The sequence below is a fragment of the Peromyscus eremicus genome, chromosome 12, assembly GCF_949786415.1.
Source record: "Peromyscus eremicus chromosome 12, PerEre_H2_v1, whole genome shotgun sequence".
NCBI lineage: Eukaryota > Metazoa > Chordata > Mammalia > Rodentia > Cricetidae > Peromyscus > Peromyscus eremicus.
In genome coordinates this window covers 75,713,016-75,734,754 of record NC_081428.1, presented here as the reverse complement: position 1 = coordinate 75,734,754, position 21,739 = coordinate 75,713,016, and the positions used below count along the sequence as shown (strand labels likewise).

At 38.7% G+C, this 21,739-nt stretch overlaps 1 non-coding gene across 1 annotated transcript; it reads right to left on the bottom strand.

Annotated features, from left to right (window-relative positions):
- Positions 1 to 13,033: 13,033 nt before the first annotated feature.
- LOC131922999 (5S ribosomal RNA) lies at positions 13,034 to 13,152 on the bottom strand. Its single transcript, XR_009382458.1, has one exon. It is a non-coding gene; the product is annotated as a 5S ribosomal RNA (ribosomal RNA).
- Positions 13,153 to 21,739: the final 8,587 nt, after the last annotated feature.

Below are 21,739 nucleotides of genomic sequence, written 5' to 3'. Positions count from 1 at the left end.
CAACAACCTCTGTCATTAGATACAGGGGTGTTATCTTTAGTTCTTACCCTATATTTGTACATACTCTATATTTCTGATGTTCAATGAGCTTGGTATGTTCTGTGTTCTTTGTCTAAAGCTATCGCCTCAATTAGAGTCATATTTCTTGGCCAGGGTTGATGTTTTTCTGCCTCCAGTCTTGCTTCTGTCAAAGCCCATTGTGTAATATCTGTCTCAGCCCATTAATGGCTTCCCACCAATTTAAAGATAAAATATTGGAGTCTTCAATCACCAATGTTTTCTCTCTCTTCTATGCCCCTGATTTTGGAAATACCCAAGGTTTTCTGATGGGCTGTGTTTTGTTAAGTACCTGCATGTTGTGTTATGTTCCTACCCTTATGGAACTTGAATTCTAGCAGGAGAAGCAGAAAGTTAACATCTACACACATAATATGTAAAAAAAAAAATCATCATCAAAACAAAAGAAGTCAGTAAAACAGCAAAAGGCTAGATTAAGAATGACTGTTGCCTAGCAAATAACCTAGCTGTCATCATAGAGCCTTTGTCCAGTGACTGATGGAGGCAGATACAGAGATCTACAGCCAGGCACCAGGCTGAGCTCCGGGAATCCAACTGATGAGAGAGAAGAGAGATTCTGCAGGCGAGGGACGTTGAGATCATAATGGGAGGATGTGCAGAGATGACCGGCTGTACTAGTGGAAGTCCATGAACTATGGACTGGTGGCTATGGAGCCCCCATGGGACTGGACTAGGTCCTCTGGATACGGAAGACAGTTGTTTGGCTTGAACTGTTTGGGGGGCACTCAGGCAGGGGGATCAGGATCTGTCCCTGGACTATGGGCAGGTTTCTGGAACCCAGGGCCTGTGGTGTGACACCTTGCATAGTCTTGGTGCGGTGGGAAGGGGCTTGGACCTGCCTAGGCTCAGTGTGCTGGGCTCTCCTAACTCCCCATGGGAGATCTCAATTTGGGAGAATGTGGGGATACAGGGTGGCTTGGGAAGGAGGCCTGGGGGTGGGAGGAGGGAGGAGGGAGGAGGGAGGATCTGTGGATAGCATGAGGAGTGAGTAGAAAATTTCTTAATAAAGAAAAATGAAAGGAAAAAAAAAGAATGGCTGTTGCAAGCCAGGCGGTGGTGGCACATGCCTTTAATCCCAGCACTTGGGAGGCAGAGCCAGGTGGATCTCTGTGAGTTCAAGGCCAGCCTGGTCTACAGAACGAGATCCAGGACAGGCACCAAAACTACACAGAGAAACCTTGTCTTGAGGGAAAAAAAAAAAAGAATGGCTGTTGCTCTTCTTAGGAAGTCCTTTAGCCAGACTATTCTTGACCTAGGCCTACAAGAAGACTCTAATCAGGAATAAGGAATAAAAAATTTCTGTCATGAAAGACAGCTTAACATGCTGTAAAGCAGTGGTTCTCAACATATGGGTCACGACCCCTTTGGGGGTCAAATGACCCTTTCACAGGGATTGCCTATGACCATTCTGTATATCAGATTATGATTCTTAGCAGTAGCAAAGTTACTAAAATAGCAACAAAATGATTTTGTGGTAGGGGGTCACCATAGCATGAGGAACTGTATTAAAGGGTTGCAGCATTAAAAAGTTGAGAACCACTGCTCTAGAGGCAGGAAGATGACTAGTACTTAGTGGAATGAATGAAGGTGCAATCTCATGATACTTTTGGGTGCATTTGAAAGAAACCTCAACTCTGATTTAAACTATAAGAAAATTAATAACCCACTAAAAGCAATATCATATATAATTCACATAATCAAGAATCTAGTGCTATCCATTTTTCTGCCTTTTTTTGCTGCCTTTGGTGATTGCTTCATTATGAGCCCAGAAACAGGACGAATGTCATGGCTCCTAGAGGCTGTATATCCAGCAGGACAAATGTTCAGAGTATCATAACAGGGTTATAACAACTATTGTCATGTCCTGTATCCCAGAAACCTATCCTACAGGTTTCCCTTCTGTTCAGGAGTGTTCCTGACCATTAATAGGCTGTCACCTACTTGGGCTAAATGTGCAATTGTCAGTCACAGTGCCCATTTGTAGATCGGAAGTGTTGCTATGATTTGGATATGAAAAGCCCCTGCAAAAGGCGCATGTGATCAAGGCTTTCTCCCTGAGCATTATATTCAGAGATGGCGCTTTAAGGATGTGTCTGGATCACAAACATTCTAATCTTATTAATGAATTTATAGTGTGATGACTATAGGGGAGTGGTAGACCCTAATTGGAGCAGGTTCTTGGAAGCTTGCCCTTGAAAGATATCTTGTCACTGGGCAGCTCCTGTCATATTCTTTGCCCAGTCAAATGCTCTTGAGGCCACAGTACTCTGAATCACTGTGAACAAAAACAAGAGAGCCAGATTTTTATTTTTTGTTTGTTTGTTTTGGTTTTTTGATACAGGGTTTCTCTGTGTAGCTTTGGTGCCTGTCCTGGATCTCACTCTGTAGGTCAGGCTGGCCTTGAACTTACAGAGATCCACCTGACTCTGCCTCCCGAGTGCTGGGATCAAAGGCATGCACCACCACTGCCTGGCAAGAGCCAGATTTTTATGAAAGAAAGGTTTCAAAATACATTTCTCTCTTTGAAGCTGTCCTTTGTAAGTATTTGTCACAGCATGCATTTATGAGGGAGTGGATACAGTAACTGCAATAGGAATCATCTGGGGGTTATAGCAGATAGTTTAATATTATCATGACTGTGTGATAACCGTGATATCTACTGCAGTGTGAGCGTGGTGTGAGGACCTTTATAGCTTGGGGGTTGTAGGAGTTGGTGTAGTATTGTGTAGGAAGGAAGAGGCAGATTACAATGACAAAACAGCTGTGCATGGGCTCAATTGTTACAGGCTTTCCAACACAGGGCTATCAGCAGAAGGAAAAGGAAGAAAGTGCAACTGGATCATGACATTCTTGACATGTCGAGACTAGAAGAGTGGATTTGAGGGAGAGACAGAAGGGCAAATTACAGTTTGCTTTGTTGGCTCATACTAGACACTATCCAGGTGCAAGAAGATCATCCAGAATTAAACAGAGTTCAGGGGTGTGATGGGGACAGGAAATACTGTGTATCTGCAGTCCAGTATTGTCATCTTTAGCTTCAACACTGGGTGAGCTTGGCTAAAAAGAGAACAGAGGGTTCCAAGAGCCAAGCCTTGTGGCTCTCAATCATTTGGAGATGAGGAGGATAACAACATACACATGAGAGAAGGATCCAAGAGTAATAATAATAATGATAATGATAACAATAACAACAACAATAATAAATAATACAATATCCAAAGAAGCAAGCAAGCATTAAATCCCAAGAAAACAATTGATAGTTACCAGGCTGGGAATTTTTAGGTTACAAGTGAGTGTAAAGAGACTTTTTCACAGAAAGATGGAGACAATTGGAGATCCTGACTGTAGTGCATTGAGAGGAAGGTGGGAGGTGAGGGGTTTCACACAGTTTGTCAGGGTTCTACCAGGGAAGGAGCATAGCTGTTGGTAGTGTGTAAAGACAGGTCCATTGTCCGGAGTACCTCACAAGACTGGTGATGCAGGGGTTCAATGAATACAGGTCTGGAAGGACATGGCTGAATAAATAAATATTACTAGCATGGCCTACTGGGGAACCATGGAGAGATCAGGACCACTGCTACCTCTAGGTGCAGTTGTGGGCAGACAGTAGGGAAAGGATCCATTCACTGAGCTGTCTTCCCAGCCCCTTCATCTGACTGTTTTTTTCTCTTCCTTCCTCCCCTTTCTCTCCTTTCTCCCCTTCCCTTCTTTTCTCCTTTCTTTTTATTTTTCTATTCTCTTTCCACTTCCCTTTCCTTCCCCTCCACCACCTTATTTACTTTCCTTTCTTTTCTCAGAAAGACTGTTTATATATTGCCCAGGTTGGTCTTGCGATAACCATCTGAGTAACTGGGATAGTGGGTGTGCATTGCTAGGTCCAGTTTGACTTTCTAATCACCTTTTAAAACTTTGATGGAGAGCTGAGGAGATGGCTCAATGGGTAAATAACTTGCCCCACAAGTACAAAGACCTATATTCCAATCCCAAGAACCCACATAAAGATGGCTGTAGTAGCATGTATCTGCAATCCCAGTGCTCCTACAGTGAGAAGAGATAAGAAGATTCCTGGATGCTCCCAATCCAGCCAGCCTGCATATATGGTAGTGAACACCAAAGTGACCTTCTATATTTGATAGAATGGGGAAGGTAAAGCCCTACAGTGAAGATTGTGTTCTGACTTCTATATGGCATATATTCACACACCTGAATACGCACGTATATACAGGACTCACACATGTGAACATACATGCATACATGCACATACATTTTATATATATATATATATATATATATATATATATATATATATATATATATGTAATAAAATTTTGGCAGAGTGATTTCCACAGATGCCTTTCTGTATTATTCTGGTACTTTCTTCTTGCAGAAGTTTGGTGGCTTTCATGATGCCCAGTACTCACATGCCATTGGCATGGCTCCTGGTGATTAATGCTTGCAGGAGTCAATTTAACCCTCTTTTTCCCAAGATCATAAACTCCTTAATGGTACAGGCTGTGCTGGCTCAACAAATATTAGCCAGCTTCAATACAGATGGGCCCATGAGGTACTGAGTTCAAGCCTGAGAACTGCAAACTTTCTGATATGTATTTGTTTTCCACCGCTTCCTTTATTTGAGTTAAAAGGTTCCCTTGATATTTGAGCATGATTCTTCCTTCCTCCATAGTAATTCTGGATCTCAGTAAATAGATTTGTATTTGGTTTCTGTACGCTCCTTGTGAGTCTGTCAAGTGTTGCTGTAACAAGGTAATTGAGGCTGATAACTTGCTCACACTAATAAAGAGATTTGCTCACAATTCTGGGGAACATAGGGTACAAGCATAAAGGGGATAGTATTCTGGTAAGAAACCACTGTTATGATTTGAATCTAGAGTATCCTTCAAAAAAAACTTGTGTGTTGGAGGTTTGGTCTCCAGCGCAACAGTGTTCAGATATTGGCCTTGGGAAGTGATCGTGTCGTGAAGGCTGGTTCTAAACTCTGTCAATGAACTACCCCATTCATGAGTTCATAGTCTATGAGTATTTGGACTAGTTGGAAAATGAGACCTAGTTGGAGGAGATGGGGCACTGGTCCTTTTACTATTCTCTTTATGGCTGCCCTGAGTCGAGCAACCTTTTTTGCCACATGCTTTTGCCACCATGATATTGTGTCTCACCTCAGGTAGCTGAACATGGACCAAAACCTCAAAACCTCTAAACTAAAATCAACCTTTCCTCCTTTCAGCTGATTCTCACGAGTATTTTGTTTTGGCTGTGAAAGATACAATGGTAAAGAAGTAAGAAAGGAAGTGGCCATGAAAATGGACCAAATCATAGGTTGCTCCTGTTCTCACAAGACCCAATTCGTTCTTTTGAGACACCCTCATTCATAAGGGTGAAGCTTCCACTACTAATTATTATCTAGTGTCTCCTGCTTTTTTTTCTCAAGCAAAGTTCTCCTAGTATATAGCTCAGGTTGGTGTAAAACCTGTGTCTTCTAGCTTTGGCCCTCTGAGTGCTGTGATCATAGGCTTACATTACCACGCTCAACTGGTCCCCTTTAAAGGCTCTACTACTTCAACTCTGTCACACTAGGTATCAAGCTTCTAGCATATGAAACTTTGTGGCACAAACTACATCTGAAACTCAGCACTTTGTTATATCACATTTTTGATCATTTGTAATGTCACTTTTAAAGTTTTGCTCCTGTGCAAGTACTTCCTGACAGTTTAATCTTCCTCTTTAGGAAATACCTTTCTTATTGTACAGTACTGTCAAATGTTAGAGCTAAGAATGTTTGATAATGTTATGCAAATTAAAAATTTATGCTTTTAGTAAATAATGAAGTGATTCATAAAAGGAACTACATAAATTAACTGTCGTTGGTGATGAACTTAAATAAGGCAAATAGATATGAATCCTCCCTCAAATAGAAGCAGTTTTGCCTACCCAAGGTTCCCTGAAGATGGTTCTTTGTGCCCAGTATTTCTTGATGTTGTGGAGGAAGCAAAGGCTCCTTTATGATCCTAAGGTGCTAGTTTTGCCAGACAAAGACAAAGGGATATTTAACGAAAGTCTTCACACATTTAATTAGCCTTAAAATTGCTTCTCCATATTTGCACATTGTGCAATATTTCAGATCTTCAAATGTCTTTCTGTAATTGGACCTGGCTCCAAGAGGCCTTATGTTGTAAGTGTTCATTCTGTCATGAGGAAGGAGTGGGAAAGGGATTAGTTGTCTGTTTTCCCTTTCCAGAGGATTGCCAAAGTAAATTTGATTCTTGCAGATGAAGTCAGTTTTAAAATTGTGGTTCTCTGGTTCTCCTGCAGCTCATTTGGAAGAAGACAGAGTAATTCTGAGAAGACAGCAGGGAAGGCTGCCAAAATCCTCCCTGTCCTGGCTGAGGCTTTTGTTCCCTTGCACTGGGTTCAGCTTGGTAGTCTCTCTCAGTCTGAAGGACGAAGAGCCAGGTTTAAACACTGTCCTTGCTGATTTGAGAGCTCAGGATAGTCATCTGCACTTGCTGATTTTCCTTCCAGTCTGCTTACCACACCTTTTCTGGAGTTGGCTGCGGGTTAGTTGTGTCTGTTCCCAGGGATGGGTATTTGCCTGTGAAATACTGGAGGAAGTTGGCCTTGAGCTATGTTTGTAGGTGTTACCTAAATTGGTAAATGTAAAGCTATCATAAGGGAGACACTTGTATCCCTTTGGCTATTAGACTATTGAAAAAAATTGGCCTCTAAGAAATTGGAATTTCTTCAAGAATCTTAAGATGAGAGAAAGAAAACCCTGGAACCCACTGCCAGCCAGAGGAGGAACTTTTCTCCTAGGAAGAGATTTTATACAAATCTGACAACTTGTGTTGCAGAAAAGATGAGAGCTGAGACAATGATGTAATATTGACCTTGACCAGGACTACTTGGTTGTACATACCTCTGGCCCATTATTGAAACATAAACCTTGTGTTAGGACACAAGGGAAATGGACTTGAGGGTAATAAGACCTCTTTCTTCCTTTTCCTAGTGTGACCATGTTGAATAAATATTTTCTGCTTTTCACTATTACTTGTCTCTGCAAATGGCCTATTAAGGATGGTGATTGACTCTGATTTGTTAGAGCTTCCAGGGCTCCAGGCTTTGAGCCTTACAGTTCTGATAATAGGGATATGCAAAAGTTAGAGATTGCCACATCTTTGTATCTTCTCTTTTACTTGTGGGTTTGGAGACAGCAGGTGGGGACTGTAGTGCACTGTTAAATACTAGTGAGAAGCTGGGTGGTGGTGGTGAATGCCTTTAATCCCAGCACTTGGGAGGCAGAGCCAGGCGGATCTCTGTGAGTTCGAGGCCAGCCTGCTCTACGGAGTGAGATCCAGGACAGGCACCAAAACTATACGGAAAAACCCTGTCTCGAAAAACACAAAACAAAAAACCAACCAAACAAAAATGCTAGTGAGAATTACTCAGGGGCTATAAGAACCATAGGATTTCATAGTGGCGAAGTGCTGCTAGTCATGGTGGAAAGAGCAGAGATAATGAAATCAGACTGGTATGGATGGCATTAGGCAAGTCAACTGAAGCTCAATCCTACATTTGACCTCAGAATTTTCATATCTAGAGATATTGTGATATAACAATCATAAAATGGAATACTTTGTGTTCTGAAAAATCATGGTAAGTTATCTTTCTGGGCAATACTTTGCATAACCAGAGGATATAAACACTAGCATTTAGCTTCAGTTTTGTTGTTTGAGAGATGGGGCTGGGGAATAATCAGGCCATATATGGAGCAACGCCTAGCAGGTAGCAGACAGTCCCAGTAAATACAAGGTTTACTATCGTCTTTTACAATTCCTTAATTTGAAGTGGATCATACCAAAACACAGTGACAGAACTCAGGAAAAGGTCCTTTTTCCATCCCTTTCCCTACTTGACTGGCAGTCATTCAGATCTTTTAGATAAATTCTTATGAAAGAATAAAATGAATCACTTTAATTGTATTTTCAATCAAATGACTAGGCTTGGAAAAACTGCCCTTCAAAAACAAGAAACAAAGAATTTTCCAGACAAATAAGTTGAGAAAGCATACCATTAGATTTGTTTTTTTTTAATGTGAAAGGAAATTAAATTGAGAGGATGCTAAACATTGATATAAATGAATATTAAACTATAAAACTTACTAGTTAAGATAAATATACAAACATATAGGGAACACCATAGTGCTGTTATATAGAATTAGTGAATTACTTTTAATTCTAGAATTAAAAGATAAAAGCATTTAAAACAGCTAAACCTGTATGTTAATGGATAAGAATAGAAAGAGATGTAAAAATGATATCAATAACAAAATGAATGTTTGGGCAAAATAAAAGAGGAAAACTTTATGTGTGATTGGAGTTGTACTCTATCAGGTTAACATACACTGTTATTAAAGCCAACACTTGCTAGCCTGGGCACACTCAGTATTTTCTCTGCATATGCCTCTTCTCAGCCATTATTTATGACAATTTCTTCTGGTTGTTACTTTTATACTATAAAGCTACTTTTCTTTCCTTTATTCCAAACTCTGTCAGGAGGAGCTACCACCTTGACTCAGAATGTGCAAATATTAAAATGCCCTGGAGTAAAAGCATCTTTTACCTTAAGTTTCATATTAGTTTGAAGATCTGGATTACCAAAAGGTCTTTTGTACAGGTTAGAAAGTAATGATTTTTTTCTTTTGGAGAAATGTAGCCTTTAGTTTTTCATTTACAAGTGTGAGAGTATAAAAATAAAGGGGACGTCACAATATATGGAGTCATATGGGCTAGAAAATGGGCATGGAATTGACTCCCAGGTTCTCTGTGTGACTTACCAGTTGCACTTCCACTGTATCACAGATTCTCTTCTATTATGTTTATTTTACTATTTTGTGTATATGTATGTTCACCATGAGTATGCCTGGTGTCCACAGAGGCCGGAAAAGGAAATCAGGTCCCCTGGGACTGGAGTTACAGGTGGCTGTGATCCACTATGTGGGCACTGTGAAATTGAACTTGTGTGCCCTACAAGAGTAACAAGTACTCTTCACCGCTGAGCCAGCTCTCCAGCCCCCATATCAAAGACTCTTTAAATGAAAATTCCAAGTGATTTCTATGGGATAGACAACAAAGGCATAACAAATAGCTCCAACCATGCTCATCTTGGCCACCAGAACCTTCTCTTATCAGTCTCACAATAACTTTTCAGCCTTTTCTGCTTTAGTGTTGGAGTTTCTGAATTATAAACTGGAAGGCTTATTGTACTCCTAGCACACCATCCCTCCTATTGTGGTCTCATTAAAAGCTATTGAATTAAGGAGTGTAGGGTAAGAGATATACCAAGCAAGGTCTCATTCAAGCAGTGGGAGCTCAGAGGGCCAAGTGGCAAATTCATCTTGGACTCTTGAAGAAAGAGTTGTGAACAGGAAGAGGAAGATGGGCCTGGACCCCTAGAGGTCCAGAGGAGAAGAGGGGAACAGGCTGGTGGAGAGAGACATGTGAAACTTCATGTTTTAATGAATTCCTAGAGCATGGCTGACATCCAGATTTGTGATGTTGGCATGTGCAGAGTGCAAGGCTTTGAGGCACAGGCTGGGGAAAACTGTCCCCAACAACAAATCAGAGCAACAAGGATTTAAGGCAAGCTTCCAGTGGGCTAGCAGTTACCCTTACTGGGTGGTTGGCCTCAGTCTCTGTAACCATGTGTGTGCACGCTGATATGGCTCTTTATACTCAAGTGTATAGCTAGAAACTCTAATTTCTTTTTGACTTCTCAATAAGCACCATACTTTACTGAAGATGAAAATTAAAATAGATAATTCCATATGCTGGAGAGTGTGGTCATTGTATTATTCAGAGTTCTCTAGAGGTACAGATTTATAGAATGAATCTATCATCTATCATCTATCATGTATGTATGTATGTATGTATGTATGTATGTATGTATGTATCTATCTATCTGCAGAGGAGAGAGAGAGAGAGAGAGAGAGAGAGAGAGAGAGAGAGAGATAGAGAGTAGAATTTTAAAACCTCAAAGCCCACCCCTACCCTAGTAATATGCCTCCTCCAAAATATCTACACCTCGTAATCCTTCCTCAAATAGTTCCACCAACTAGGGACCACACATTGAAATATATAAGCCTATGGGGACGACTCTCATTCAAAGCACCAAGTTCCAGTCCATAGGCTTGTAGCTATATTATAATACAACATTCATTTAATCAAACTTTGAAAGTCTTCATAGTCTTTCATAGTCTCAAAATGGTCAAAAGTCCAAAGTCTCTTCTAAGACTTATGATGAACTTTTAATTGTAACTCTTATAAAATAAAAAAGAAAATTACCTATTTTTAATATACAATGATACAAAATACATGTTACCATCCCAAAAGAGAGGAATAGGGGCATAGTGAGGAAATACTGGACCAAAGCAAAATCCTGAAAAACACACTCTGAATCTTGTATCTTTATGACTGATGTCAAAGGGCTTAGATGGCTTTTTGAATCTTGTACTCCTTCCAGCTTTGTTGACTGCAACACAGTTTTCTTTCTTGGGCTTGTTCCACTTGCTGTATGCAGCTCTTCTTGGTAGGAATCCTATGGCTCTGGCACTTCCAACATGTTGGGGTCTCCATTGCTATCAAAGCTTTACCTTCACAGCTTCACACAATGACTTTTCCAGGCCTTCATTCAGAGATTCCCCTGCCACACACCTGGCCTCAACTTTTCTTAACCATAGAGGAAGATTCTACAATCTCTACTTCTGTATCCATCAAGGCTCTAGAGCCATAATCTTGTGACTGAAGCTGGCATGTTCTGTTGCCTGCTTGGGATGGAGTCTGGTCCTCCCCATGAGTTACATTTACATAAACTTGATTTGTTTATACTTTCCTTTATTGCATAAGGTTTCCTTTAATTCTATAGGCATTTTCTTTTCACAAGTTACAGGATTAGTTAGGTGGGGGTCTCACCTGAGGACAACACTCCCTTTACTCCCTTTCTTTCACTCATCTTCTTTAGCACAAATGAAAGCTTTAACATTAAATTTCCTGATGCTGTTTCTTCTCAAATTGTACATTTCATATTTCTCCCCCTACCCTTCCCCTTTTTCATTGTAGATTTGCATAAGGGTTGTCACTAATAACACATGACAGAGTCAATACTAGATTGTCTTGAAATTTCCTCTGCCAATGATATGAGTCTAAAAAAATTCAATTTATTCTTACAAGAGCAAAAGGAAGTCATATTATATAGCCAAAATATCACAAAAATGGTCTATAGCCCAGTTGATAACATTGTTCCTGTTTGAAACCTTTTGAGCCAGGCCTCCACAGTCCACACTGTTCTCAGCACCCCTGCCCCACTTTAGCCTATCCCCATTTCTAAGTGTCAGCTTGAACACCTAGAAACACATTCTTCCCAGAACCTCCAGTATACACCTGACAGAATCTCAAAAGCACTCCCTACCAGGCAATCAATACCTACCACACTCTCCTGATAACCAGAGAGGGCAACAGAAACCAATGAATGGAATAACCACTGAACAAAGACATGACCAGATATCAAGACATGGATTTATAATCATCCCAAATCTAGATCCTTGGACATTAGTGTACAAACACAATCAATAACAGCCAGGACAACAGCCAGACAATATGTCTCCACTAAACCCCAGCAACCCTGCTACAGTAAACCCTGAGAAATGCAATATCACTGAAGAACAAGATAACAACTGCACAATAGCCTTTATGAATATTTTAGAGGTCCTTAAACAAGAAATGAATAAATCCACTAATGAGCTCTACGAAAACACCACCAAAAATGGAATGGAATAAAAAAAAAGTTCAAGATATGAAAGTAGAAGTAGAAGTAATAAAAACCCAAACTGAGGGAAAATTGAAAATGAAAAATTTAGGAACTCAAATAGGAACCTCAGAGGAAGCCTCAGCAACAAAATACAAGAGATGGGGAGAAGGAATCTCAGGCATGAAGACAAGATAGAAAAAATTAGATTAAAGAAAATGATAAATCTAAAAATATGAGGCACAAAACATCCAGGAAATTGAGAACACTATGAAAAAAACAAATCTATGAATACTAAGAATAGAAGAAGGAGAAGAAACCCAGGTCAAAGGCACAGAAAATATTTTCAACAAAATCATAGAAGAAAATTTGTAAACATAAAAAAAGAGGTGCCTATTAAGGTACAAGAAGCATACAGAACATCAAATAGAATGAACCAGAAAAGAAATTTTCCATGGCACATAGTAATCAAAATACTAAATGTACAGAATAACGAGGAAATACTAAAATCTTCAAGGGAAAAAGAACAAATAACATAAAAAGGCAGACCTATTAGAATAACTCCTAGCTTCCTGACTTTTATTGAACAGTCTAAAAGCCAAAAGTGTCAGGGCAGATGTGCTACAAATTCTTAGGAGAGCACAGATACCAGCCTAGACTACCATATCCAGCAAGATTTTTAATAATGATAGATGGAGAAATATTCCATGATAAAATCAAATTAAAACAGTATCTATCTACAAATTCAGCCCTACAGAAAGCACTGGAAGAAAAATTTCAACCTGAAGATGTTAGCTACACCTGAGAAAACACAAATAACACCAGACCAGAAAATCATATGGGGGTTGGTAAACCCATACCATGACAACAAGTAACAGAATCAACAAGGACTGCTCATTGATATTCAATAACAGTGGTCTCAATTCACCAATAAAAAGATACAAACTAATGGAATGGACTTGAAAGCCAGACCATCCTTAAGCTACATTGAAGAACCATATGATAACATCAAGGATAGACTTTGCCCCAGAGTGAGGGGATGAAAAAAAATATTCCATGCAAATGGCCCTAATAAGCAAGTGAGGGTAGCTATTTTTTATATATATATATTTTTTATTTTTTATTTTTATTTTTTTTTTAAAGCCTACAGCACCCAGTATTCCCAGGCGGTCTACCATCCAAGTACTAACCAGGCCCAACCCTGCTTAGCTTCCAAGATCAGACGAGATCGGGCGTGTTCAGGGTGGTATGGCCATAGACCAGGGTAGCTATTTTAAAACCTACAAAATAAACTTCATCAGATGAGATAAGGAAGAAGTGTACGTACTCATCAAAGGAAAATCCACCAAGAGGATATTGCAGTTCTTAACATCAAAATATATAATATAAAGAATCAATAAAATAAAACAAAAATCTATAGTGTGATGAATTTTGCTATAGTTAAAGTCAGAAAATGATTCTGGGGAAAGCTGTACCTATCTACTTTTACACACAGTGTAGTTGGATTTGTTTCTCTGGTCCTGCCAGACCCCCACAGTCCCATGGGCCACTTACAAAATAATCACTCAGAAGCTTATATTATTTATAACTGCTTGGCCATTAGCTCAAGCTTATTACTGACTAGCTCTTACACTTAAATTAACCCACAATTTTTATCTATGTTTAGCCATGTGGTTTGTTACCTTTTCTCAGTTTTGCCTTGACATCTTGCTTTCTCTGTGTCTGGCTGATAACTCCTGACTCATCCCTTCCTCTTCTCTGAATTCTCCTCATCTGCTCACCCAGTCTATATTTCCTGCCTGGCTACTGGCCAATCAGTGTTTTATTTATCAATCAATCAGAGCAACACATATTCACAGCATACAAAACAACATCCCACAGCACTTCCCCTTTTCTGTCTAATCAAAAGGAAGGTTTTAACTTTAACATAGTAAAATTGCACATAACAAAACAGTTATCAATAAAGAATTACAGTTATAATATCTGGTCTATTTGTATTTGGCAAAATTAAAGAAAATATTCTATCTATCCTATATTTGTGAGTCTGAAATTCCATATCTAATTTATCTTTTATCATAACCAAGGAAAATTATAACTATCTAATCTTCAACTACATCAAAGACCCCAGAAGGACATGCTATTACCTAAGTAAACAGGAAATGCATTGTAAGCAACTTTCAAAATTCTGGAAATGACAGAGACAGCTGCCTGCCTGGACAGTCATCTAAGTTCCTCTGCAGTGTTGAGGCATCCATCTTCAGCCTATAGGCCTAGAGTCTCTCAGTTGCTTCTCTCTGTGTCCTGTAGAATATCTGGCAGTCTCTGTGAAGCAGGAACCTGAAGGACCATCTTGCCTTGCAAAGTTCAGTGGTCACCTTCCTATGGGTCCTACATGTCCAGTCGATACAGCATTTTTTCAAACAGTCCAGGCAAGAACAGTTTCTTGCTCAAATGGCTATTTTTGCCAAGAAGAAGATAAATTCCATATGGAGTGTCTTCAATGCCCATCTTCCCCTTTGAAGTAAATTGGTGCTGCCAGGAGCAGATATGTCTCATTGTCCAGAAAGTCTAAGTTTTTATAACATTTTAAATGTCATATTCTGTAGGTCTTTGAAGTGTTTGAAGATTATCTACCTAACTGAAATATATCTATATGTACACCTAGAAAACTTAACTAACAAGTGTGATTATCATAAATGACTAATTATTAATCTGTATTTCTTAATTGTATTATGATTTTAAATGAGCTGCAAAACACACCTTAAACAAGAGTAGAAATATATATATATATATATATATATATCATAACAAAATTAACTTTAATTTTATATCAATAAACTAAAATCCATAGCAATGTAAAACATTTTAAACAAGTTTTTGCTCTTTAAAAGTGGATTCAATAATCTACCCTTTTATTTTATCATATCTATATCCTACATTTCTATATCATATACCCCTTTCTTCTTTTAGAAAGAGATTGACTATGACCAATAACAATTTATAACCAACAATCTAAAGAAAGACAAACATCCATAATCCATTTTTTGGGAATGTGGTCACGGTGTTCTAGGCTACTTCCTGCTGATTGAGGGCACTGGTAGTCTTATGGGGGTACAAAGCAAATTTTAGGATTATGGCCAAGTCCTGACTGGAGTAGTCTGTGATGCTGTATTCTCTGAACTAATTGTTCTGAAGCTGTTCTGGATGTTGGATCATCTGGAGACTTCTCAGGGAGTCTTGGCTGATCAAACCATATTAGCCAGGAAGCAATCCACAAGTTCTCATCTTCTGTGGAAAAAAAAGCAGAACTTCTTTTCCAAAGCAATGTATCCTTAGACATAAATTTTGAAGTCAAGATACCTTTAAAATACATATATATTGGTTTAACTGAGCAGCCTTTACAATCAAATGTCTTTCTGCAGTTAAAAATCCCAAAGACAACATAATCCAGACTCTCTGTGTGATTTCCATCTTTATGTGGCTTATTTTTTATATTACTTTTACTGTCTCTTTAAAGACTTTATTTTTTAAAATTATGTATTTCTTTATATAACTGCATATACTCATTTTCCTCTCTCTTCCAAGCCTACATATATTTTTACATATAATGTAAACCGTCTAGAGATTTATTTCATTTGAATCTGTTTTTTTTTTTTTTTTTTTGGTGGGGGGTGCGGATCTGTTGCATTAAACTGCAGCATGACTAGGACTGAAATGGCAGCTTTGGCTGCTGGCTCCACCTGTTTCATTTTCTCAACATGGCGGAGGTAATTCACCTCCAGCTCTGGGATCCATGCTCTCCACTGACTCTGGGAGGCAGTGGGTTCATGCCTCCATCAAGCAATGTGTAGCCCAGAAACTTTTTTGTTGTTGTTGTTGTTGTTGTAGCAAAAGCTAAATCCACCATGTAGCATACTTCATTGCTTGGAGATGCCTCTGTGTACCACAGTGGGAATCTGCCATGCTGCTTAGCTCAACCCACATGCCGTGAACCTGCCATAATGTAGCTCATGGCTTGCCTGAGACATATTTAGGAAGCTGTTTTTAGCTCTGTTTTAGAATCTTTTTTTTTCTTAATTTTCTCAGGTTTATGTGGCCAATGGTGAGTGCCAAATGTAGCTGGAAGTTTTCTTGTGTCCCACCTGGTCCTGCAGCAGCTCAGACCCAAGTAAACACACAAAGGCTTATATTAATTACTAATTGCGTGGCCATGTCCTATAGCTCAAATTTCTTGCTAGCTGGTTCTTACAACTAAACTCAGCCCATTTCTATTTATCTATATGTTGCCTCATGTTCCGTGGCTTTACCTGTGTGCCATTACATGCTGGTCCCTGGATGGCAGGATGCATCTCCCCTCTTTGCCTTTCTTCTTCCTGTCTCTCTCTTAGATTTTTTTGCCTAGATATATACTGACTTGCCATAGGCTAGAGCAGCTTCTTTATTAACCAATCATAGCAACACATATTCATAGAACACAGAATGACATCCCACAGCAATGTAGAGATGTCCATTTACATAAGTCATTGAAAAGAACATGGTGCAAAGAGGTGGAATGGTGGGGCATCCAGTGGGACCAATGTTTTTAGATTTTTTTGCCAAGTTATTAAAAAGCTTATTCTTCTTTTATGTTTGTTTTATAATCCTGAAACTTAGCTATTTTCTTTATTGCTGTTTATCTATTCCAGACTTCCATTGTATTACACCATTTGGCCTCCCTCAACTCTATTACATGACAAGTACTTGCATAATTTATTAACCTCCCATGTAAGCATGACTCATCAAAGGAAATGTCAGTAACTCCAATATTCACACACACACACACACACACACACACACACATACACACACACACACACACACACACACACACAAGGGGGGGGGCACTGAAAATTATGTTCATCTCCTTGCCTGAATTTCAGGACTTGGTGAGATTTCAGTAAAACGTCTTGGGAAGAAATTTTCATCTTTAGACAGTTTTTACTTGGATTTTATTTTCAGGAGTAAAGAAAAGGAAAAAATTAAGGAAAATCAGAATGTTCTTCGTAGTAAATGTGCAACAAGGCTTAAATATGAGAAGCAACTATTAGATGTGGTGGCTTTTGTCCACAATCTCAGCAATTGGGTAGCTGAGGCAGAGGGATTATGAGTTCAAGGCCATCCTGGGCTACGTAGTGGGCTCAAAGGCAGCCTGAGACATCAACTATATACATACATACATACATGGGTGGGTGGATATGAACACATTCCTCCTCACAGATACCACCTGGTCACAAAGGCTTTGGCATCACTGAACCCAGCCAGTACCAGAATACGCATAGGATAAACTGCTTCTGATCATTCAGAGAGTTCATATCTTTCCTCCTAATGACTTCTGAAGGAAGGCTCTGGTCAACAGGATTGGAGTTCAGAGCTAAGGTCCCAGACTAGGCATACCTATAATTTGACTTCTCCTGTAGTCAGCTATGGATGCCAGGCTGTACAGTAGTTAAGGAATATGGGACAGCCCTGGTTATAAAATACAATAAGTAAAAATAATGCCCTGAAGAGACTGCCACTGTTCCCTGAGACAGAGTCTGCCAGCACCCGATTGGACTAAGCAGTGAGTCTTTATCCTCATACCTGAACACCCCAGCCCCTAGGCTTTGGGCCCAGGGGCACAACCCTGTGCCCCTACATCACCACACATTGCAGTTCCAGTTTCAGGCCAGTTGGCAGGCAGACCTCCTGCACATGGGTCAGACTACCAGCATCCCCCATCAGACCCTGTAACCCAAGCCCCACCTCCCTTAAAGAAATTGAGGAATAATTAACAAAAAATGGGAAGAAATCAGTAAATCCCTTAAAGAAAGCCAAGAGAAAGCAATTAAATAAGTGAGGGAAACAGTTCAATATTTGAAAACTGAAATCAAAAAAATAAAGAAGACACAAACAGAAGAAATGCTGGAAGTGGAAAATCTGAGTAAATGAACAGGAACTACAGATGCAAACATAACTAATAGAATGCAAGAGATGGGGGGGGGCAGATCTCTGGCACTGAAGATACAATAGAAGAAATAGATTCATCAGTCAAAGAAAACACTAAACCCAACAAAGTCATGACCCAAAATGTCCAGGAAATTTGGGGCATCATGAAAAGACCAAACCTAAGAATAAAAGGGATAGAAGAAGGAGAAGAATACCAACTCAAAGGCACCAAAAATATATTCAACAAAATCGTAGAAGAAAACTTTCCCAACCTAAAGAAGGAAATGCCTGTAAAGATACAAGAAGGTTACAGAACACCAAATAGACTGGATCCAAATAAAAGTCCCCTTGTCACATAATAATCAAACCACTAAACATACAGAATAAAGAAAAAATAGTAAGAGCTGCAAAGGAAAAAGGCCAAGTAACATATAAAGGTAGACCCATCAATGGAGACTCTAAAAGCCAGAAGGACCTGGACAGACATTATGCAGACACTAAGTGACCATGGATGCCAACCCAGACTATAATACCCAGCAAAACTCTCAATCAACATAGACAGAGTGAAGAAAATATTCCATGATAAAACCAGATTTAAACAATATCTGTCCACAAATCCAGCCCTACAGAAAGCATTACAAGGAAAAATTCAACTTAAGGAAGTTAGATACAGCCATGAAAACACAGGCAATAGATAGTCCCACACCAACAAATACCAAAGAAGGGCAACATACAACACTACTACCAAAAATAACAGGAATTAAACAATAACTTGTCATTAATATCCATTAATATCAATAGTCTCAATTCACCTATAAAAAGACACAGGCTAACAGAATGGATATGAAAACAAGATCCATCCTTCTGCTACATATAAAAAACACACCTCAACTTCAAAGACAGACACGAACTCAAAATAAAAGGCTGGGAAAAGTCTTTCCAATCAAATGGATTTAAGAAGCAAGCTGGTATAGCTATCTTAATATCTAATAAAATAGACTTCAAACTAAAATCAATTGAAAGAGATCAGAAAGGACATTATATATTTATCACAGGGAAAATCCACCAAGATGAAGTCTCAATTCTCAACATTTATGCCGCAAATACAAGGGCACCCATATTTGTAAAAGAGACATTACTAAAGCTTAAATTGCACATCAAACCCTATACATGAGTAGTGGGAGACTTCAACACCCCACTCTCACCAATGGACAGGTCTGACAGACAGAAACTTAACAGAGAAATAAGGGAACTAATAGACATCATGACTCAAATGGACTTAATATTTATCTACAGAATATTCCACCCTAACACAAAGGAATATACCTTCTTTTCAGCACCCCATGAAACCTTCTCTAAAATCAACCACATACTTGGCCATTAGACAAATCTCAACAGATACAAATAAATTGAAATAACCTATTATATCACCATGGCTTAAAGTTAGATTTCAACAACAACAAGAATTACAGAAAGCCTATAATCTCATGGAAACTGAATAATGCCCAATTGAATCACCAATGGGTCAAGGAAAAAATAAAGAAAGAAATTAAAGATTTCCTAGAATTCAATGAAAATGAATGTAACCAAATTTATGGGACACTATGAAAGCAGTGCTAAGAGGAAAATTCATAGCACTACATACCCACACAAAGAAGATGGAGAAATCTCATACTAGTGTCTTAACAGCACAACTGAAAGCTCTAGAACAAAAAGAAGCAAACTCACCCAGAAGAAACAGACACCAGGAAATAATCAAATTGAGAGCTGAAATCAATAAAATAGAGACAAAGAGAACAATACAAAGAATCAATGAAACAAAGAATTAGTTCTTTGAGAAAATCAACAAGATAGAGAAGCCCTTATCCAAATTAACCAAAAAGCAGAGAGAGAGAGAGAGAGAGAGAGAGAGAGAGAGAGAGAGAGAGAGAGAGAATCCAAATTAACAAAATCAGAAATGAAAAGGGAGATACAACAACAGACAACAAGGAAATCCAGAGAATCATCAGGTCATACTTCAAAAACCTATCTGCAAAATTGGAAAATCTGAAAGAAACGGACAATTTTCTGGATAGGTACCACATACAAAAGATAAATCAAGACCAGATAAACTATTTAAATAGACCAATAACTCCTAAGAAAATAAAAACGTTCATTAAAAGTCTTTCAACCAAAAAAAGAAAAAGGGGGGGGGCCAGATGGTTTCAGAAAGAATTCTACCAGATTTTCAAAGAAGAACTAACACCAATAGTCTTCAAATTGTTCCACAACATAGAAACAGAAGGAACATTACCAAACTCTTTTTATGAGGCTATAGTTACCCTGATACACAAACCACACAAAGATGCAACAAAGAAAGATAATTACAGACCAATTTTCCTCATGAACATTGATGCAAAAATACTCAATAAAATACTGGCTAACCGAATCCAGGAACACATCAAAAAAAAATTATCCACCATGACCAAGTAAGTTTCATCCCAGGGATGCAAGGATGGTTCAACATATGAAAGTCTGTCAATGTAATACAACATATAAACAAACTGAAAGAAAAAACCCACATGATCATCTCATTGGATGCTGAAAAAGCCTTAGATAAAATCCAACACCCCTTCATGATAAAGGTTCTAGAGAGATCAGGAATACAAGGAAGATACTTAAACATAATAAAGGCAATTTACAGCAAGCCAATAGCCAACATCAAAATAAATGGAGAGAAACTCAAAGTGATTCCTCTAAAATCAGGAAAAAGACAAGGCTGTCTACTCTCTTTGTACTTATTCAACATAGTACTTGAAGTTCTAGGTAGAGTAACAAGACAACCAAAGGAGATCAAGGGGATACAAATTGGAAAGGAAGAAGTCAAACTTTCACTATTTGCAGATGATATGATAGTATACATAAGTGACCCCAAAAATTCTACCAGGGAATTCCTACAGCTGATAAACTCCTTCAGTAAGGTGGCAGATATAAGATTAACTAAAAAAAATCAGTAGCCCTCCTATATACAAATGATAAAAGGGCTGAGAAAGAAATCAGAAGAACATCACCCTTTACAATAGCCACAAATAATATAAAATACCTTGGGGTAACTCTAACTAAACAAGTGATAGACCTGTATGATAAGAACTTTAAGTCTCTGAAGAAAGAAATTGAAGAAGATATCAGAAAATGGAAAAATCTCCCATGCTCATGGATCGGTAGAATTAACATAGCAAAAATGGCAATCTTACCAAAAACAATCTACAGATTCAATGCAATCCCCATCAAAATCCCAACACAATTCTTCACAGACCTAGAAAGAACAATATTCAACTTCATATGGAAAAACAAAAAACCCAGGATAGCTAAAGAATCCTGTACAATAAAACAACCTCTGGAAAAACAAAAAACCCAGGATAGCTAAAGAATCCTGTACAATAAAACAACCTCTGGAGGCATCATGATCCCTGACCTCAAGCTCTACTACAGAGCTACAGTAATAAAAACAGCTTGGTACTGGCATAAAAAACGACATGTGGACCAATGGAATCGAATTGAAGATTCTGACATTAATCTATACACCTATGAACATATAATTTTTGACAAAGAAGCCAAAACTGTACCATGGAAAAAAGAAACCATCTTCAACAAATGGTGCTTACATAACTAGATGTTAACATGCAGAAGATTGCAAATAGATCCATATCTGTCGCAATGCACAAAACTGAGTCCAAGTAGATCAAAGACCTCAACATAAATCCAGTTGTACTGAACTTAATAGAAGCAAAGGTATGGAGAAGTCTTGAACGCATTAGCACAGGAGACTATTTTCTAAATATAACACCAGTAGCACAGACACTGAGAGCTACAATTAATAAATAGGACCTCTTGAAGCTGAGAA